This window comes from Mya arenaria, chromosome 12, assembly GCF_026914265.1.
Source record: "Mya arenaria isolate MELC-2E11 chromosome 12, ASM2691426v1".
Classification (NCBI taxonomy): domain Eukaryota; kingdom Metazoa; phylum Mollusca; class Bivalvia; order Myida; family Myidae; genus Mya; species Mya arenaria.
In genome coordinates this window covers 65,461,552-65,478,908 of record NC_069133.1, presented here as the reverse complement: position 1 = coordinate 65,478,908, position 17,357 = coordinate 65,461,552, and the positions used below count along the sequence as shown (strand labels likewise).

Below are 17,357 nucleotides of genomic sequence, written 5' to 3'. Positions count from 1 at the left end.
ATTAAATTTCTTAACTCTTTGTGATATTCAATATTCTTACATTTACTATAATCAATGCAAAATTCCTTAATCAATAACTTCATCTTGTCCCACCACTCAAGGGTAATTTCATCAGTTCTACTAATAATTTTCCAATAGAACTTAAAACCTAATTGAAAATCTTCATCTGATAATATGGAATTATTTAATTTCCAATACGACTTTCCTATACTTATATCATTATTTAAAGGAAGTTTAAAGTAGACAAAATCATGATCCGAAAGAGGACATGGCATATAACCAGTATCTATAATTTCGCCTTTGAATTTTAAAGAAAAATAAATTCTATCTAACCTACACCCAATACCATTTTTACACCAAGATATCTTAACCGTATTCGGATGTTTATTCCTGTAAACATCAAATAAACCATAATTTTTAATAACTGAAGAAAATATTTTTGAACCAAGACTACCTTTATCAACATTACCTCCAATTTTATCTAGCCTAGTATCAAAAATAAAATTAAAGTCTCCTAAAATAATTAAATTCCTTGATGTAACAAAAAACTGTTTAATATTTGTAAAGTACTCATTACGTTCCCCAGGAACATTTGGTGCATATATATTACATAATCTAACTTTAAAGTCACAAATATCTAAATCTAAATATAAAAACCGACCATCAAAATCCGTTTGAAAACTTTCAATATTAATTTTATCATTTATAATTATGACACATGTTCCAGCTGACTGTCCGAAACCATAACTCCATATATATCTGTATTTATTTGAAATGTGTATTTCAATATCTTTAACGAAAAAGAAATTATTAATATGCGTTTCTTGCAAGCAAAGTATATCTACATTATTAGCAGAAATAAAATCCTTTATAAAGGATTGCTTGGGTTTAGACCGAAGTCCATTAATATTTAAACTAAATATATTTAAAGCCATTTTAAATAAACACTGTGTACATAAATCATTTTAAACCGTATTGTACCTGTCAATCTTGAGATTAAGTTTAAACTAATCAAACCAAAAGCAGACGAAATAGTTTGTTTCTGATTTAAGTTTATAACTAGCAGACGAACACTCAATTTAAACCTTGTAACGTACAGATATATGTAGGCAATAACGCTAAATTTACAATATTCTGAGATAAAGTAGTTTAATACGAAAGAAGTAAAGGTGTAAACTATTAGCAGACGAAAATCCAATACTAGTAGTATGGACGGCAGACGATACATCGTAAACTCTGTACATTGTCCGTGTAGACAGAAATAAACAGACAGTATTAAATGACATATATTGGAAAAAGAACGCCTATATATATGACCATGGTGTGTCAACGATAAACCTTGCTCAACTAAAGAGAAGCAAAATATATACATGTACACAGTGAATTTTAGACCCGGCAAAGCCGTAAATAGAAATCGTGAGGCAAAGGCACTGTCCATAATACATTTCAGGTAAATCTCCGCAAAAACAAGGTTTTAAATCGTTAGACATAATCGTAAAGGAAAAAAGAGGAAAAAGGATTAATTATGAAAAGGACTCTGCATAGACAGAAGCTCGTCCATGACCGTGTCCTGGGCCGTGGACTCCTCGGGTGTCAGAGGATCCTCAACGAGGATCGCACTGAGACCTCTGGAGTCCCCAGACCCGGCCACAGACGCGCCCCTGGCCTTCCGCCTCCGACGGTCGACGACATCCCAACCAGGGTCCGTCTCCTCGGAAGCGGAACGCTTCTCCCCTCTGGCCTCAGACGAAAACTCCATCTCACCCTCATTATCCCCTTCTGTTTCTTCTACCTCTGCAGCTATCCCAGTTTCCTCCGTGACTTCCACCTCCCTGGTCTGCTCCACCCCTCCTGTCTGCACATCCTGCACCTTCTCTTCCACGACCTCGGCCCCGACCTCGTTCACAACAGCCTCAGGATCAGGCGTTGCCTCACCTGAAACAACTGCCCCAGCATTAGTGACAATGCCGGGGCAGGTGCTCCTCACGTGGCCAATGCGCTGGCAGCGCAGACACAGAGGAGCACGTCCCCGCATTGTCACCAATGCTCGAGTTCCACATTCAAAATTCAAGATGTGGGGAATTTGCCCCTTTTCTATTTCATTCACTGAAATTTTGACAATCCTTATTCCTGTTTTAACGGAATTTTCCCCGAACTTGATCGCGTCATCAGAAATACCCAGGACCTTTCCATAACGTTCAAAAATGCTATGAAGTACATTTGCACATGTGTGCACTGGCAACCAGTGCACACGACACTCAACGATTTGATTATGATAATCAACCACACTGAAATTTTTCCCTCTATATGAAAAATCAGTATTTCCTATAAATCGCTCCACCACATCTCGGCTGCGTAAAGACACTTCGAAAAATCGTGATCCCGGAGGTCCCCTGGAAATGGTGTCCACTTCTCCTGCGTCTACATTATACTTTCCCATCATCATGACTAAGTCAGCCATAGAAACATTTCTATTGTTCATACATGAAATTTTCACGGATCTATTTTCTATGTCCGCACTAACTGCCTTTCCCACTAATGCGGGAAAGTATGCAGCAATACTAGTCATGTTTATTTAACACTCCACTGAAATACACTTTAAGTAAAGCTCCACGAGGAAAACGAAATTACTGCATGCAGATCACGGTATCCCCTGTGCCAGGTAAGTATGCTGGGCAGCGGCGGCTATTTCACTTATATACCAACATGAATACAGTTTCCGAGTACAGGCCTGGTCAAACAAGGGTACCGCGGTCTTGTCGCGCGCGCTGTATTCGCTTGCGCACATTGTTTCCGTGTTTGGGCAGAAACCCCGTTCTCATTTCGCATTTTCGTTAAAACGCATATTTTGTGTATGCAAGGTTAGAGTGGTGCTTCCGGTTTGTACGTAACCGCTGCATTCAATATGTGTGTATAAGTAGCCATGACTCATGTAAGTATGTCGTAACAACAAAGCGCAAAATTCACATCATTTTAAAAACATGTGTCAATACAAACACTTGCTTCGTAACGTAACGTATCCACGCAAAAACTAATGTCTTCCTGACGTTGCCAAGTCTGCGACGTCAGTTGAAATTTAACATCGCGTCACAACGTCATGACGGCAGCGCTTCTACGTCATTGCGCTCAAGAGACGTTCACTCTTAGACGCAACGTCATAAATACGAATAACAACGTTGTTCAGCGATAGTGGTCCTATATGTAACGCATTTTCACAAAAGTTTGCATTTTTGTGTGAAATAATTGCAGTGTGTACACGTAACTGCACGAAAACGTGCATTAAAACGTATTTTAATACATATAATATTTAAACAAAAAGTAAAAGTCTACAGCACCCGGTATTCCCAGGCGGTCACCCATCCAAGTACTAACCGGGCTCGACGTTGCTTAACTTCGGTGATCGGACGAGAACCGGTGTTTTCAACGTGATATGGCCGTAGACATCAGTACCTGTAAAACGAAGCATTATATAGGTGTTGCTTAAGCAGACGGTGTTCTATTTTTAGTTTTCACATTTAATTATATATCATAGCAACATTTCAATTATATAGTAGTAATAATAATAATAATGGCGATGTTGGTAATGATATAAAACGTGAACATTATTAAAAATAATAGGTAATAGAACAAGTATTCCGTATTTATAAGTACAACCAGCATAACCATATACCAGGCTTGTACGCGTAACACTTTTAATACACTATCGTTCGTGTGCGCTCGCACACGTGTTTACCGTTTAGAATGACGAGCGGCCACGCTGTCAGACGAGACCCCTTCTTATTATGTTTTTATTTTTTAGTTTTGTTTTATTATGATCGGGAGTTAGCGCGAACGCAATCTCCCACACAAATAAATTGCGCACCCGAGTTACCCACATTTGGGGTAATCGCAGGCGCCAGCCCAACCGAAGTGCAATGGAAGAGCCTCTTCCTGGGGGAACCGCCATTTTTTTCTTTTTCATAAAACTTTATTCACATAAAATAACATGTGGGTGGGGTGTAAAGCGCCCCGCCCAACTTGCCTCGAGAAAGCACCTTAACATTGATATAAATAACAAAAGTAACATAATGCAATAGTTTTGAAGTTTGGAAAAGTCACTGTTATATTCACTTAATCGATCACTTTTATATCGTTTCACTATTAGTCACTTGAAAGTCACTTTCACTTGTTGAACTATTTTTAAAAGTCAATATCTATATATTTAAACTGTTTTAGATAAACTCAGCGTCGAGGGGAGAAGCAAATAACACATAATACAGACAATTATATACATTATAAACTGGTGGTGCTGAGGCAAGTATGTTAGTAGTATACCAAGGTGAAAAAATTCAAACATTTGAAAAACAGGATAATTTTGAATTGTCATTTAAAAAGATATCTGGCAGAAGATGGTGATGACGACCCGAGCAGTTCCGCACCGAGGCTCATAGTGCGGACCTCCCCAAGTCCCCTCCCTCACCCCCGACCAATGAAATGAAATGTAAAAAAGAAGACTTTACGAAAAAGCAATAATTTTAGAAAAATGCCTTGGTATAAAGAAAAGGTTAGAGATACCCTGACGAAACCTTAAATGAGTGAAATGAGATAATGGTCCCAAAACTGGGTTACATATATACATATGAAGGGTGAGTGAAATGAGGAAAGTATGCATGAAATGATATGAATCCCTGACTGGGTTACATATATACACATGAATGAGATGCATGAAATGAGAGAGCGAGACAGAGTATCTATGAAAAAAGACATATAATACAAACAATACATAAAATGCAAATAATATGGCTATCTTCTGCCCCCAGGGAAATGACCGTCAGTCCAAGCTATGCCCTTCCTGCGCAGCCATCAACCTGAAAGCAGAAGAAAAACACAAACAGCAAAGACACTGAAAGCATTGCATACACAAGATATTATTTAATATGAAACTTTGGATTTAAAATGGTAAAGTACTTGATTTGACTGTGTTCTATTAGACAGAATTCAGACCAATACAATTTAAATTTATCAATATGTAGCCTTTTATAATCAATTAAAATTCTATATTTTATTCTATTAAAAAACCTATAAACGAGATCACTTGAGGCTAAAGTTTTCTTCTCTTTTTTAACATCATTCCTACTACACCAAATAATATGTCTAGACTCTGACAAAATAATAAGAAGGACATATTTAACATTGTGATTACATTCAATGTCAAAGAAATGAAACCATTTTTTACTAAATGAATAATTGCCATTTGTAAGTAGATTGAATAAATATAAACATGCTTTGTTCAAAGGTAGAACAAAGCTACATTCTATAAATAAATGGTCAATAGTCTCAACTCTATCACAAAAAGTGCATTTATTTGGTAAAGAACGATCAAATCTTGATAAGTAATAGTTAACGTATGTGACGTCATGAACAAGTTTAAAACAAGTATTTCTACATATCGGGTCTACTGCTCTTGAAAAAATATTGCTGAAAGCGTTTTTAAAATTAATATATGGATTATCTTTTACACACTTTGGTTCAATATTCCTTGTAACAAAAGTCGCATATAATTGCTTTGCATTTAATAGGTTAGGCACAAAGGAAGAAATTTCTTCAAATTCTTTTAAATATTTCAGACATTTAATATAAAAGGGAGGAACAAAATCACTATGCGGAATTAAATTAGAAGCAAATAAGGGGTTATATGTACGCATTTGTATCCCAATCCAATATGTTGTAAAATACTTCCAAGGAATATCATCATTATTTAAATATCTACATATATGCGACAAAAAGAAAGCTTTAATTTTCAAAGAAATACAAGGTATATTTAAACCCCCTTGACTGAAAGGTAAGTATAACGACTTCCTACAAACTGGTTCAAAAGTACTACTCCATATGTATCTAAAACATGATTTTTGGAAATTATTCAAGTAATAATGATGCATGTCCTGGGCAAATATATAAAACAATATTTTAGAAACAACATAGCTATTTAAAATATGACTTTTACCTTTAAACGACATTGCTCGTGACGACCATAAATTCAAAGTATTTCTAAAATTATTGAATAGTTTACCCCATATATCATCATTAGTTAAATCATAACCAAATTTATAACCTAATAATTTACAGTTTTCAACCCACGAAATACCAAAAGGATGATCGTCTCGAGTTTTCCACTTTCCTAAAAACATACCCGATGACTTATTAAAATTGATTTTTGAACCAGACAATCTTTGAAAATTATGAACATGTTTAAAAAACAAATTAATGGATTGATTGTCAGTTAGAACTGTAGTATTGTCGTCTGCATATAAAGACATTTTAACGTGAAATTTACCACCCGGAGCTATGACACCATTTATATTTTTATCATCTTGTACTTTTTTGGCTAATGGTTCTAAACATAAAACATACAATAACGGAGATAAAGAACAACCCTGGCGAACAGAACGCTCTAATTGAAACGGATTTGAAATATGTCCATTAACAATAACTGATGTGGACACATCATTATATAAAACTTTAATCCATTTAATAAATTTATCATCAAAACCAAAACTCTGTAAAACAGAGAACATATATGGCCACGACACTTTGTCAAAAGCCTTTTCCTGGTCTAAGTTTATAAAGCAAGCAGTAATATCTTTCTGTTCAATATAGTCTAATAGATTCCTAATTAAATGTATATTATCAAATATAGATCTACCTTTAATAGAACATGTTTGACTTATACCAATAATACTTGGTAAAACATTGGTCAGTCTGTTAGTAATTATTTTAGATAACAACTTTCTATCTACGTTTAATAAAGAAATAGGTCTATAATTTTTCATAACAGACGGATTATTTTTATCTTTACATAATAAAGTAATGTAAGATAATTTCTGAGAATTAGACATAGTTCCAAGGTCATAGCATATATTGAATAATTTCTCTAAAATTGGACCAAAAATATTAAAAAATGTCAAATAAAACAAGGACGTTAACCCATCACTACCAGGGGTTTTATCGTGATTCATTTGTTTTAAGGCAGTTTCAATATCAGTAACAGTAATATTTTGAATTAAATCATCATTGTCATCATTAGAAACTCTGGGTAAATCTTGTAGAAAAATGTCATTTAATGAACTATCAATATATTCAGCTGCATACAAAGTTTTATAAAAATTCCTAAAAGAATCTAATATTCCAAGAGATGTATTTTTCTCTCTGTTATTATCGACTATCTTGTATATAATTTTGTCTTTATTTTTAGAAAATTCCACATCATGATAAAAGCTTGAAATATTCTCATTATGATTAATCATATTGACTTTACTACGAATCAGAGCACCAGTATGTTTGACTTTATATAATTCACTTATTTTAGATTTGATAAATATTCTCTCATTAATAGACGCTGAACTTTGATACTCTTTAATTAAATTTCTTAACTCTTTGTGATATTCAATATTCTTACATTTACTATAATCAATGCAAAATTCCTTAATCAATAACTTCATCTTGTCCCACCACTCAAGGGTAATTTCATCAGTTCTACTAATAATTTTCCAATAGAACTTAAAACCTAATTGAAAATCTTCATCTGATAATATGGAATTATTTAATTTCCAATACGACTTTCCTATACTTATATCATTATTTAAAGGAAGTTTAAAGTAGACAAAATCATGATCCGAAAGAGGACATGGCATATAACCAGTATCTATAATTTCGCCTTTGAATTTTAAAGAAAAATAAATTCTATCTAACCTACACCCAATACCATTTTTACACCAAGATATCTTAACCGTATTCGGATGTTTATTCCTGTAAACATCAAATAAACCATAATTTTTAATAACTGAAGAAAATATTTTTGAACCAAGACTACCTTTATCAACATTACCTCCAATTTTATCTAGCCTAGTATCAAAAATAAAATTAAAGTCTCCTAAAATAATTAAATTCCTTGATGTAACAAAAAACTGTTTAATATTTGTAAAGTACTCATTACGTTCCCCAGGAACATTTGGTGCATATATATTACATAATCTAACTTTAAAGTCACAAATATCTAAATCTAAATATAAAAACCGACCATCAAAATCCGTTTGAAAACTTTCAATATTAATTTTATCATTTATAATTATGACACATGTTCCAGCTGACTGTCCGAAACCATAACTCCATATATATCTGTATTTATTTGAAATGTGTATTTCAATATCTTTAACGAAAAAGAAATTATTAATATGCGTTTCTTGCAAGCAAAGTATATCTACATTATTAGCAGAAATAAAATCCTTTATAAAGGATTGCTTGGGTTTAGACCGAAGTCCATTAATATTTAAACTAAATATATTTAAAGCCATTTTAAATAAACACTGTGTACATAAATCATTTTAAACCGTATTGTACCTGTCAATCTTGAGATTAAGTTTAAACTAATCAAACCAAAAGCAGACGAAATAGTTTGTTTCTGATTTAAGTTTATAACTAGCAGACGAACACTCAATTTAAACCTTGTAACGTACAGATATATGTAGGCAATAACGCTAAATTTACAATATTCTGAGATAAAGTAGTTTAATACGAAAGAAGTAAAGGTGTAAACTATTAGCAGACGAAAATCCAATACTAGTAGTATGGACGGCAGACGATACATCGTAAACTCTGTACATTGTCCGTGTAGACAGAAATAAACAGACAGTATTAAATGACATATATTGGAAAAAGAACGCCTATATATATGACCATGGTGTGTCAACGATAAACCTTGCTCAACTAAAGAGAAGCAAAATATATACATGTACACAGTGAATTTTAGACCCGGCAAAGCCGTAAATAGAAATCGTGAGGCAAAGGCACTGTCCATAATACATTTCAGGTAAATCTCCGCAAAAACAAGGTTTTAAATCGTTAGACATAATCGTAAAGGAAAAAAGAGGAAAAAGGATTAATTATGAAAAGGACTCTGCATAGACAGAAGCTCGTCCATGACCGTGTCCTGGGCCGTGGACTCCTCGGGTGTCAGAGGATCCTCAACGAGGATCGCACTGAGACCTCTGGAGTCCCCAGACCCGGCCACAGACGCGCCCCTGGCCTTCCGCCTCCGACGGTCGACGACATCCCAACCAGGGTCCGTCTCCTCGGAAGCGGAACGCTTCTCCCCTCTGGCCTCAGACGAAAACTCCATCTCACCCTCATTATCCCCTTCTGTTTCTTCTACCTCTGCAGCTATCCCAGTTTCCTCCGTGACTTCCACCTCCCTGGTCTGCTCCACCCCTCCTGTCTGCACATCCTGCACCTTCTCTTCCACGACCTCGGCCCCGACCTCGTTCACAACAGCCTCAGGATCAGGCGTTGCCTCACCTGAAACAACTGCCCCAGCATTAGTGACAATGCCGGGGCAGGTGCTCCTCACGTGGCCAATGCGCTGGCAGCGCAGACACAGAGGAGCACGTCCCCGCATTGTCACCAATGCTCGAGTTCCACATTCAAAATTCAAGATGTGGGGAATTTGCCCCTTTTCTATTTCATTCACTGAAATTTTGACAATCCTTATTCCTGTTTTAACGGAATTTTCCCCGAACTTGATCGCGTCATCAGAAATACCCAGGACCTTTCCATAACGTTCAAAAATGCTATGAAGTACATTTGCACATGTGTGCACTGGCAACCAGTGCACACGACACTCAACGATTTGATTATGATAATCAACCACACTGAAATTTTTCCCTCTATATGAAAAATCAGTATTTCCTATAAATCGCTCCACCACATCTCGGCTGCGTAAAGACACTTCGAAAAATCGTGATCCCGGAGGTCCCCTGGAAATGGTGTCCACTTCTCCTGCGTCTACATTATACTTTCCCATCATCATGACTAAGTCAGCCATAGAAACATTTCTATTGTTCATACATGAAATTTTCACGGATCTATTTTCTATGTCCGCACTAACTGCCTTTCCCACTAATGCGGGAAAGTATGCAGCAATACTAGTCATGTTTATTTAACACTCCACTGAAATACACTTTAAGTAAAGCTCCACGAGGAAAACGAAATTACTGCATGCAGATCACGGTATCCCCTGTGCCAGGTAAGTATGCTGGGCAGCGGCGGCTATTTCACTTATATACCAACATGAATACAGTTTCCGAGTACAGGCCTGGTCAAACAAGGGTACCGCGGTCTTGTCGCGCGCGCTGTATTCGCTTGCGCACATTGTTTCCGTGTTTGGGCAGAAACCCCGTTCTCATTTCGCATTTTCGTTAAAACGCATATTTTGTGTATGCAAGGTTAGAGTGGTGCTTCCGGTTTGTACGTAACCGCTGCATTCAATATGTGTGTATAAGTAGCCATGACTCATGTAAGTATGTCGTAACAACAAAGCGCAAAATTCACATCATTTTAAAAACATGTGTCAATACAAACACTTGCTTCGTAACGTAACGTATCCACGCAAAAACTAATGTCTTCCTGACGTTGCCAAGTCTGCGACGTCAGTTGAAATTTAACATCGCGTCACAACGTCATGACGGCAGCGCTTCTACGTCATTGCGCTCAAGAGACGTTCACTCTTAGACGCAACGTCATAAATACGAATAACAACGTTGTTCAGCGATAGTGGTCCTATATGTAACGCATTTTCACAAAAGTTTGCATTTTTGTGTGAAATAATTGCAGTGTGTACACGTAACTGCACGAAAACGTGCATTAAAACGTATTTTAATACATATAATATTTAAACAAAAAGTAAAAGTCTACAGCACCCGGTATTCCCAGGCGGTCACCCATCCAAGTACTAACCGGGCTCGACGTTGCTTAACTTCGGTGATCGGACGAGAACCGGTGTTTTCAACGTGATATGGCCGTAGACATCAGTACCTGTAAAACGAAGCATTATATAGGTGTTGCTTAAGCAGACGGTGTTCTATTTTTAGTTTTCACATTTAATTATATATCATAGCAACATTTCAATTATATAGTAGTAATAATAATAATAATGGCGATGTTGGTAATGATATAAAACGTGAACATTATTAAAAATAATAGGTAATAGAACAAGTATTCCGTATTTATAAGTACAACCAGCATAACCATATACCAGGCTTGTACGCGTAACACTTTTAATACACTATCGTTCGTGTGCGCTCGCACACGTGTTTACCGTTTAGAATGACGAGCGGCCACGCTGTCAGACGAGACCCCTTCTTATTATGTTTTTATTTTTTAGTTTTGTTTTATTATGATCGGGAGTTAGCGCGAACGCAATCTCCCACACAAATAAATTGCGCACCCGAGTTACCCACATTTGGGGTAATCGCAGGCGCCAGCCAAACCGAAGTGCAATGGAAGAGCCTCTTCCTGGGGGAACCGCCATCTTGATCACGGTATCCCCTGTGCCAGGTAAGTATGCTGGGCAGCGGCGGCTATTTCACTTATATACCAACATGAATACAGTTTCCGAGTACAGGCCTGGTCAAACAAGGGTACCGCGGTCTTGTCGCGCGCGCTGTATTCGCTTGCGCACATTGTTTCCGTGTTTGGGCAGAAACCCCGTTCTCATTTCGCATTTTCGTTAAAACGCATATTTTGTGTATGCAAGGTTAGAGTGGTGCTTCCGGTTTGTACGTAACCGCTGCATTCAATATGTGTGTATAAGTAGCCATGACTCATGTAAGTATGTCGTAACAACAAAGCGCAAAATTCACATCATTTTAAAAACATGTGTCAATACAAACACTTGCTTCGTAACGTAACGTATCCACGCAAAAACTAATGTCTTCCTGACGTTGCCAAGTCTGCGACGTCAGTTGAAATTTAACATCGCGTCACAACGTCATGACGGCAGCGCTTCTACGTCATTGCGCTCAAGAGACGTTCACTCTTAGACGCAACGTCATAAATACGAATAACAACGTTGTTCAGCGATAGTGGTCCTATATGTAACGCATTTTCACAAAAGTTTGCATTTTTGTGTGAAATAATTGCAGTGTGTACACGTAACTGCACGAAAACGTGCATTAAAACGTATTTTAATACATATAATATTTAAACAAAAAGTAAAAGTCTACAGCACCCGGTATTCCCAGGCGGTCACCCATCCAAGTACTAACCGGGCTCGACGTTGCTTAACTTCGGTGATCGGACGAGAACCGGTGTTTTCAACGTGATATGGCCGTAGACATCAGTACCTGTAAAACGAAGCATTATATAGGTGTTGCTTAAGCAGACGGTGTTCTATTTTTAGTTTTCACATTTAATTATATATCATAGCAACATTTCAATTATATAGTAGTAATAATAATAATAATGGCGATGTTGGTAATGATATAAAACGTGAACATTATTAAAAATAATAGGTAATAGAACAAGTATTCCGTATTTATAAGTACAACCAGCATAACCATATACCAGGCTTGTACGCGTAACACTTTTAATACACTATCGTTCGTGTGCGCTCGCACACGTGTTTACCGTTTAGAATGACGAGCGGCCACGCTGTCAGACGAGACCCCTTCTTATTATGTTTTTATTTTTTAGTTTTGTTTTATTATGATCGGGAGTTAGCGCGAACGCAATCTCCCACACAAATAAATTGCGCACCCGAGTTACCCACATTTGGGGTAATCGCAGGCGCCAGCCCAACCGAAGTGCAATGGAAGAGCCTCTTCCTGGGGGAACCGCCATCTTGATCACGGTATCCCCTGTGCCAGGTAAGTATGCTGGGCAGCGGCGGCTATTTCACTTATATACCAACATGAATACAGTTTCCGAGTACAGGCCTGGTCAAACAAGGGTACCGCGGTCTTGTCGCGCGCGCTGTATTCGCTTGCGCACATTGTTTCCGTGTTTGGGCAGAAACCCCGTTCTCATTTCGCATTTTCGTTAAAACGCATATTTTGTGTATGCAAGGTTAGAGTGGTGCTTCCGGTTTGTACGTAACCGCTGCATTCAATATGTGTGTATAAGTAGCCATGACTCATGTAAGTATGTCGTAACAACAAAGCGCAAAATTCACATCATTTTAAAAACATGTGTCAATACAAACACTTGCTTCGTAACGTAACGTATCCACGCAAAAACTAATGTCTTCCTGACGTTGCCAAGTCTGCGACGTCAGTTGAAATTTAACATCGCGTCACAACGTCATGACGGCAGCGCTTCTACGTCATTGCGCTCAAGAGACGTTCACTCTTAGACGCAACGTCATAAATACGAATAACAACGTTGTTCAGCGATAGTGGTCCTATATGTAACGCATTTTCACAAAAGTTTGCATTTTTGTGTGAAATAATTGCAGTGTGTACACGTAACTGCACGAAAACGTGCATTAAAACGTATTTTAATACATATAATATTTAAACAAAAAGTAAAAGTCTACAGCACCCGGTATTCCCAGGCGGTCACCCATCCAAGTACTAACCGGGCTCGACGTTGCTTAACTTCGGTGATCGGACGAGAACCGGTGTTTTCAACGTGATATGGCCGTAGACATCAGTACCTGTAAAACGAAGCATTATATAGGTGTTGCTTAAGCAGACGGTGTTCTATTTTTAGTTTTCACATTTAATTATATATCATAGCAACATTTCAATTATATAGTAGTAATAATAATAATAATGGCGATGTTGGTAATGATATAAAACGTGAACATTATTAAAAATAATAGGTAATAGAACAAGTATTCCGTATTTATAAGTACAACCAGCATAACCATATACCAGGCTTGTACGCGTAACACTTTTAATACACTATCGTTCGTGTGCGCTCGCACACGTGTTTACCGTTTAGAATGACGAGCGGCCACGCTGTCAGACGAGACCCCTTCTTATTATGTTTTTATTTTTTAGTTTTGTTTTATTATGATCGGGAGTTAGCGCGAACGCAATCTCCCACACAAATAAATTGCGCACCCGAGTTACCCACATTTGGGGTAATCGCAGGCGCCAGCCCAACCGAAGTGCAATGGAAGAGCCTCTTCCTGGGGGAACCGCCATTTTTTTCTTTTTCATAAAACTTTATTCACATAAAATAACATGTGGGTGGGGTGTAAAGCGCCCCGCCCAACTTGCCTCGAGAAAGCACCTTAACATTGATATAAATAACAAAAGTAACATAATGCAATAGTTTTGAAGTTTGGAAAAGTCACTGTTATATTCACTTAATCGATCACTTTTATATCGTTTCACTATTAGTCACTTGAAAGTCACTTTCACTTGTTGAACTATTTTTAAAAGTCAATATCTATATATTTAAACTGTTTTAGATAAACTCAGCGTCGAGGGGAGAAGCAAATAACACATAATACAGACAATTATATACATTATAAACTGGTGGTGCTGAGGCAAGTATGTTAGTAGTATACCAAGGTGAAAAAATTCAAACATTTGAAAAACAGGATAATTTTGAATTGTCATTTAAAAAGATATCTGGCAGAAGATGGTGATGACGACCCGAGCAGTTCCGCACCGAGGCTCATAGTGCGGACCTCCCCAAGTCCCCTCCCTCACCCCCGACCAATGAAATGAAATGTAAAAAAGAAGACTTTACGAAAAAGCAATAATTTTAGAAAAATGCCTTGGTATAAAGAAAAGGTTAGAGATACCCTGACGAAACCTTAAATGAGTGAAATGAGATAATGGTCCCAAAACTGGGTTACATATATACATATGAAGGGTGAGTGAAATGAGGAAAGTATGCATGAAATGATATGAATCCCTGACTGGGTTACATATATACACATGAATGAGATGCATGAAATGAGAGAGCGAGACAGAGTATCTATGAAAAAAGACATATAATACAAACAATACATAAAATGCAAATAATATGGCTATCTTCTGCCCCCAGGGAAATGACCGTCAGTCCAAGCTATGCCCTTCCTGCGCAGCCATCAACCTGAAAGCAGAAGAAAAACACAAACAGCAAAGACACTGAAAGCATTGCATACACAAGATATTATTTAATATGAAACTTTGGATTTAAAATGGTAAAGTACTTGATTTGACTGTGTTCTATTAGACAGAATTCAGACCAATACAATTTAAATTTATCAATATGTAGCCTTTTATAATCAATTAAAATTCTATATTTTATTCTATTAAAAAACCTATAAACGAGATCACTTGAGGCTAAAGTTTTCTTCTCTTTTTTAACATCATTCCTACTACACCAAATAATATGTCTAGACTCTGACAAAATAATAAGAAGGACATATTTAACATTGTGATTACATTCAATGTCAAAGAAATGAAACCATTTTTTACTAAATGAATAATTGCCATTTGTAAGTAGATTGAATAAATATAAACATGCTTTGTTCAAAGGTAGAACAAAGCTACATTCTATAAATAAATGGTCAATAGTCTCAACTCTATCACAAAAAGTGCATTTATTTGGTAAAGAACGATCAAATCTTGATAAGTAATAGTTAACGTATGTGACGTCATGAACAAGTTTAAAACAAGTATTTCTACATATCGGGTCTACTGCTCTTGAAAAAATATTGCTGAAAGCGTTTTTAAAATTAATATATGGATTATCTTTTACACACTTTGGTTCAATATTCCTTGTAACAAAAGTCGCATATAATTGCTTTGCATTTAATAGGTTAGGCACAAAGGAAGAAATTTCTTCAAATTCTTTTAAATATTTCAGACATTTAATATAAAAGGGAGGAACAAAATCACTATGCGGAATTAAATTAGAAGCAAATAAGGGGTTATATGTACGCATTTGTATCCCAATCCAATATGTTGTAAAATACTTCCAAGGAATATCATCATTATTTAAATATCTACATATATGCGACAAAAAGAAAGCTTTAATTTTCAAAGAAATACAAGGTATATTTAAACCCCCTTGACTGAAAGGTAAGTATAACGACTTCCTACAAACTGGTTCAAAAGTACTACTCCATATGTATCTAAAACATGATTTTTGGAAATTATTCAAGTAATAATGATGCATGTCCTGGGCAAATATATAAAACAATATTTTAGAAACAACATAGCTATTTAAAATATGACTTTTACCTTTAAACGACATTGCTCGTGACGACCATAAATTCAAAGTATTTCTAAAATTATTGAATAGTTTACCCCATATATCATCATTAGTTAAATCATAACCAAATTTATAACCTAATAATTTACAGTTTTCAACCCACGAAATACCAAAAGGATGATCGTCTCGAGTTTTCCACTTTCCTAAAAACATACCCGATGACTTATTAAAATTGATTTTTGAACCAGACAATCTTTGAAAATTATGAACATGTTTAAAAAACAAATTAATGGATTGATTGTCAGTTAGAACTGTAGTATTGTCGTCTGCATATAAAGACATTTTAACGTGAAATTTACCACCCGGAGCTATGACACCATTTATATTTTTATCATCTTGTACTTTTTTGGCTAATGGTTCTAAACATAAAACATACAATAACGGAGATAAAGAACAACCCTGGCGAACAGAACGCTCTAATTGAAACGGATTTGAAATATGTCCATTAACAATAACTGATGTGGACACATCATTATATAAAACTTTAATCCATTTAATAAATTTATCATCAAAACCAAAACTCTGTAAAACAGAGAACATATATGGCCACGACACTTTGTCAAAAGCCTTTTCCTGGTCTAAGTTTATAAAGCAAGCAGTAATATCTTTCTGTTCAATATAGTCTAATAGATTCCTAATTAAATGTATATTATCAAATATAGATCTACCTTTAATAGAACATGTTTGACTTATACCAATAATACTTGGTAAAACATTGGTCAGTCTGTTAGTAATTATTTTAGATAACAACTTTCTATCTACGTTTAATAAAGAAATAGGTCTATAATTTTTCATAACAGACGGATTATTTTTATCTTTACATAATAAAGTAATGTAAGATAATTTCTGAGAATTAGACATAGTTCCAAGGTCATAGCATATATTGAATAATTTCTCTAAAATTGGACCAAAAATATTAAAAAATGTCAAATAAAACAAGGACGTTAACCCATCACTACCAGGGGTTTTATCGTGATTCATTTGTTTTAAGGCAGTTTCAATATCAGTAACAGTAATATTTTGAATTAAATCATCATTGTCATCATTAGAAACTCTGGGTAAATCTTGTAGAAAAATGTCATTTAATGAACTATCAATATATTCAGCTGCATACAAAGTTTTATAAAAATTCCTAAAAGAATCTAATATTCCAAGAGATGTATTTTTCTCTCTGTTATTATCGACTATCTTGTATATAATTTTGTCTTTATTTTTAGAAAATTCCACATCATGATAAAAGCTTGAAATATTCTCATTATGATTAATCATATTGACTTTACTACGAATCAGAGCACCAGTATGTTTGACTTTATATAATTCACTTATTT

General features: G+C 35.8%; 6 non-coding genes and 2 pseudogenes across 6 annotated transcripts; all 8 read right to left on the bottom strand.

Moving 5' to 3' along the window:
* Positions 1-3,323: 3,323 nt before the first annotated feature.
* Positions 3,324-3,442, bottom strand: LOC128212563 (5S ribosomal RNA). Its single transcript, XR_008257483.1, has one exon. It is a non-coding gene; the product is annotated as a 5S ribosomal RNA (ribosomal RNA).
* Positions 3,443-3,816: 374 nt separating this feature from the next.
* Positions 3,817-3,954, bottom strand: LOC128212655 (U1 spliceosomal RNA; annotated as a pseudogene).
* Positions 3,955-10,718: 6,764 nt separating this feature from the next.
* On the bottom strand, positions 10,719-10,837 carry LOC128212562 (5S ribosomal RNA). Its single transcript, XR_008257482.1, has one exon. It is a non-coding gene; the product is annotated as a 5S ribosomal RNA (ribosomal RNA).
* A 374-nt stretch (positions 10,838-11,211) lies between these two features.
* LOC128212612 (U1 spliceosomal RNA) lies at positions 11,212-11,375 on the bottom strand. Its single transcript, XR_008257532.1, has one exon. It is a non-coding gene; the product is annotated as a U1 spliceosomal RNA (small nuclear RNA).
* A 653-nt stretch (positions 11,376-12,028) lies between these two features.
* On the bottom strand, positions 12,029-12,147 carry LOC128212561 (5S ribosomal RNA). Its single transcript, XR_008257481.1, has one exon. It is a non-coding gene; the product is annotated as a 5S ribosomal RNA (ribosomal RNA).
* A 374-nt stretch (positions 12,148-12,521) lies between these two features.
* LOC128212609 (U1 spliceosomal RNA) lies at positions 12,522-12,685 on the bottom strand. Its single transcript, XR_008257529.1, has one exon. It is a non-coding gene; the product is annotated as a U1 spliceosomal RNA (small nuclear RNA).
* Positions 12,686-13,338: 653 nt separating this feature from the next.
* On the bottom strand, positions 13,339-13,457 carry LOC128212560 (5S ribosomal RNA). Its single transcript, XR_008257480.1, has one exon. It is a non-coding gene; the product is annotated as a 5S ribosomal RNA (ribosomal RNA).
* A 374-nt stretch (positions 13,458-13,831) lies between these two features.
* LOC128212653 (U1 spliceosomal RNA) lies at positions 13,832-13,969 on the bottom strand (annotated as a pseudogene).
* Between the last annotated feature and the right edge of the window lie 3,388 nt (positions 13,970-17,357).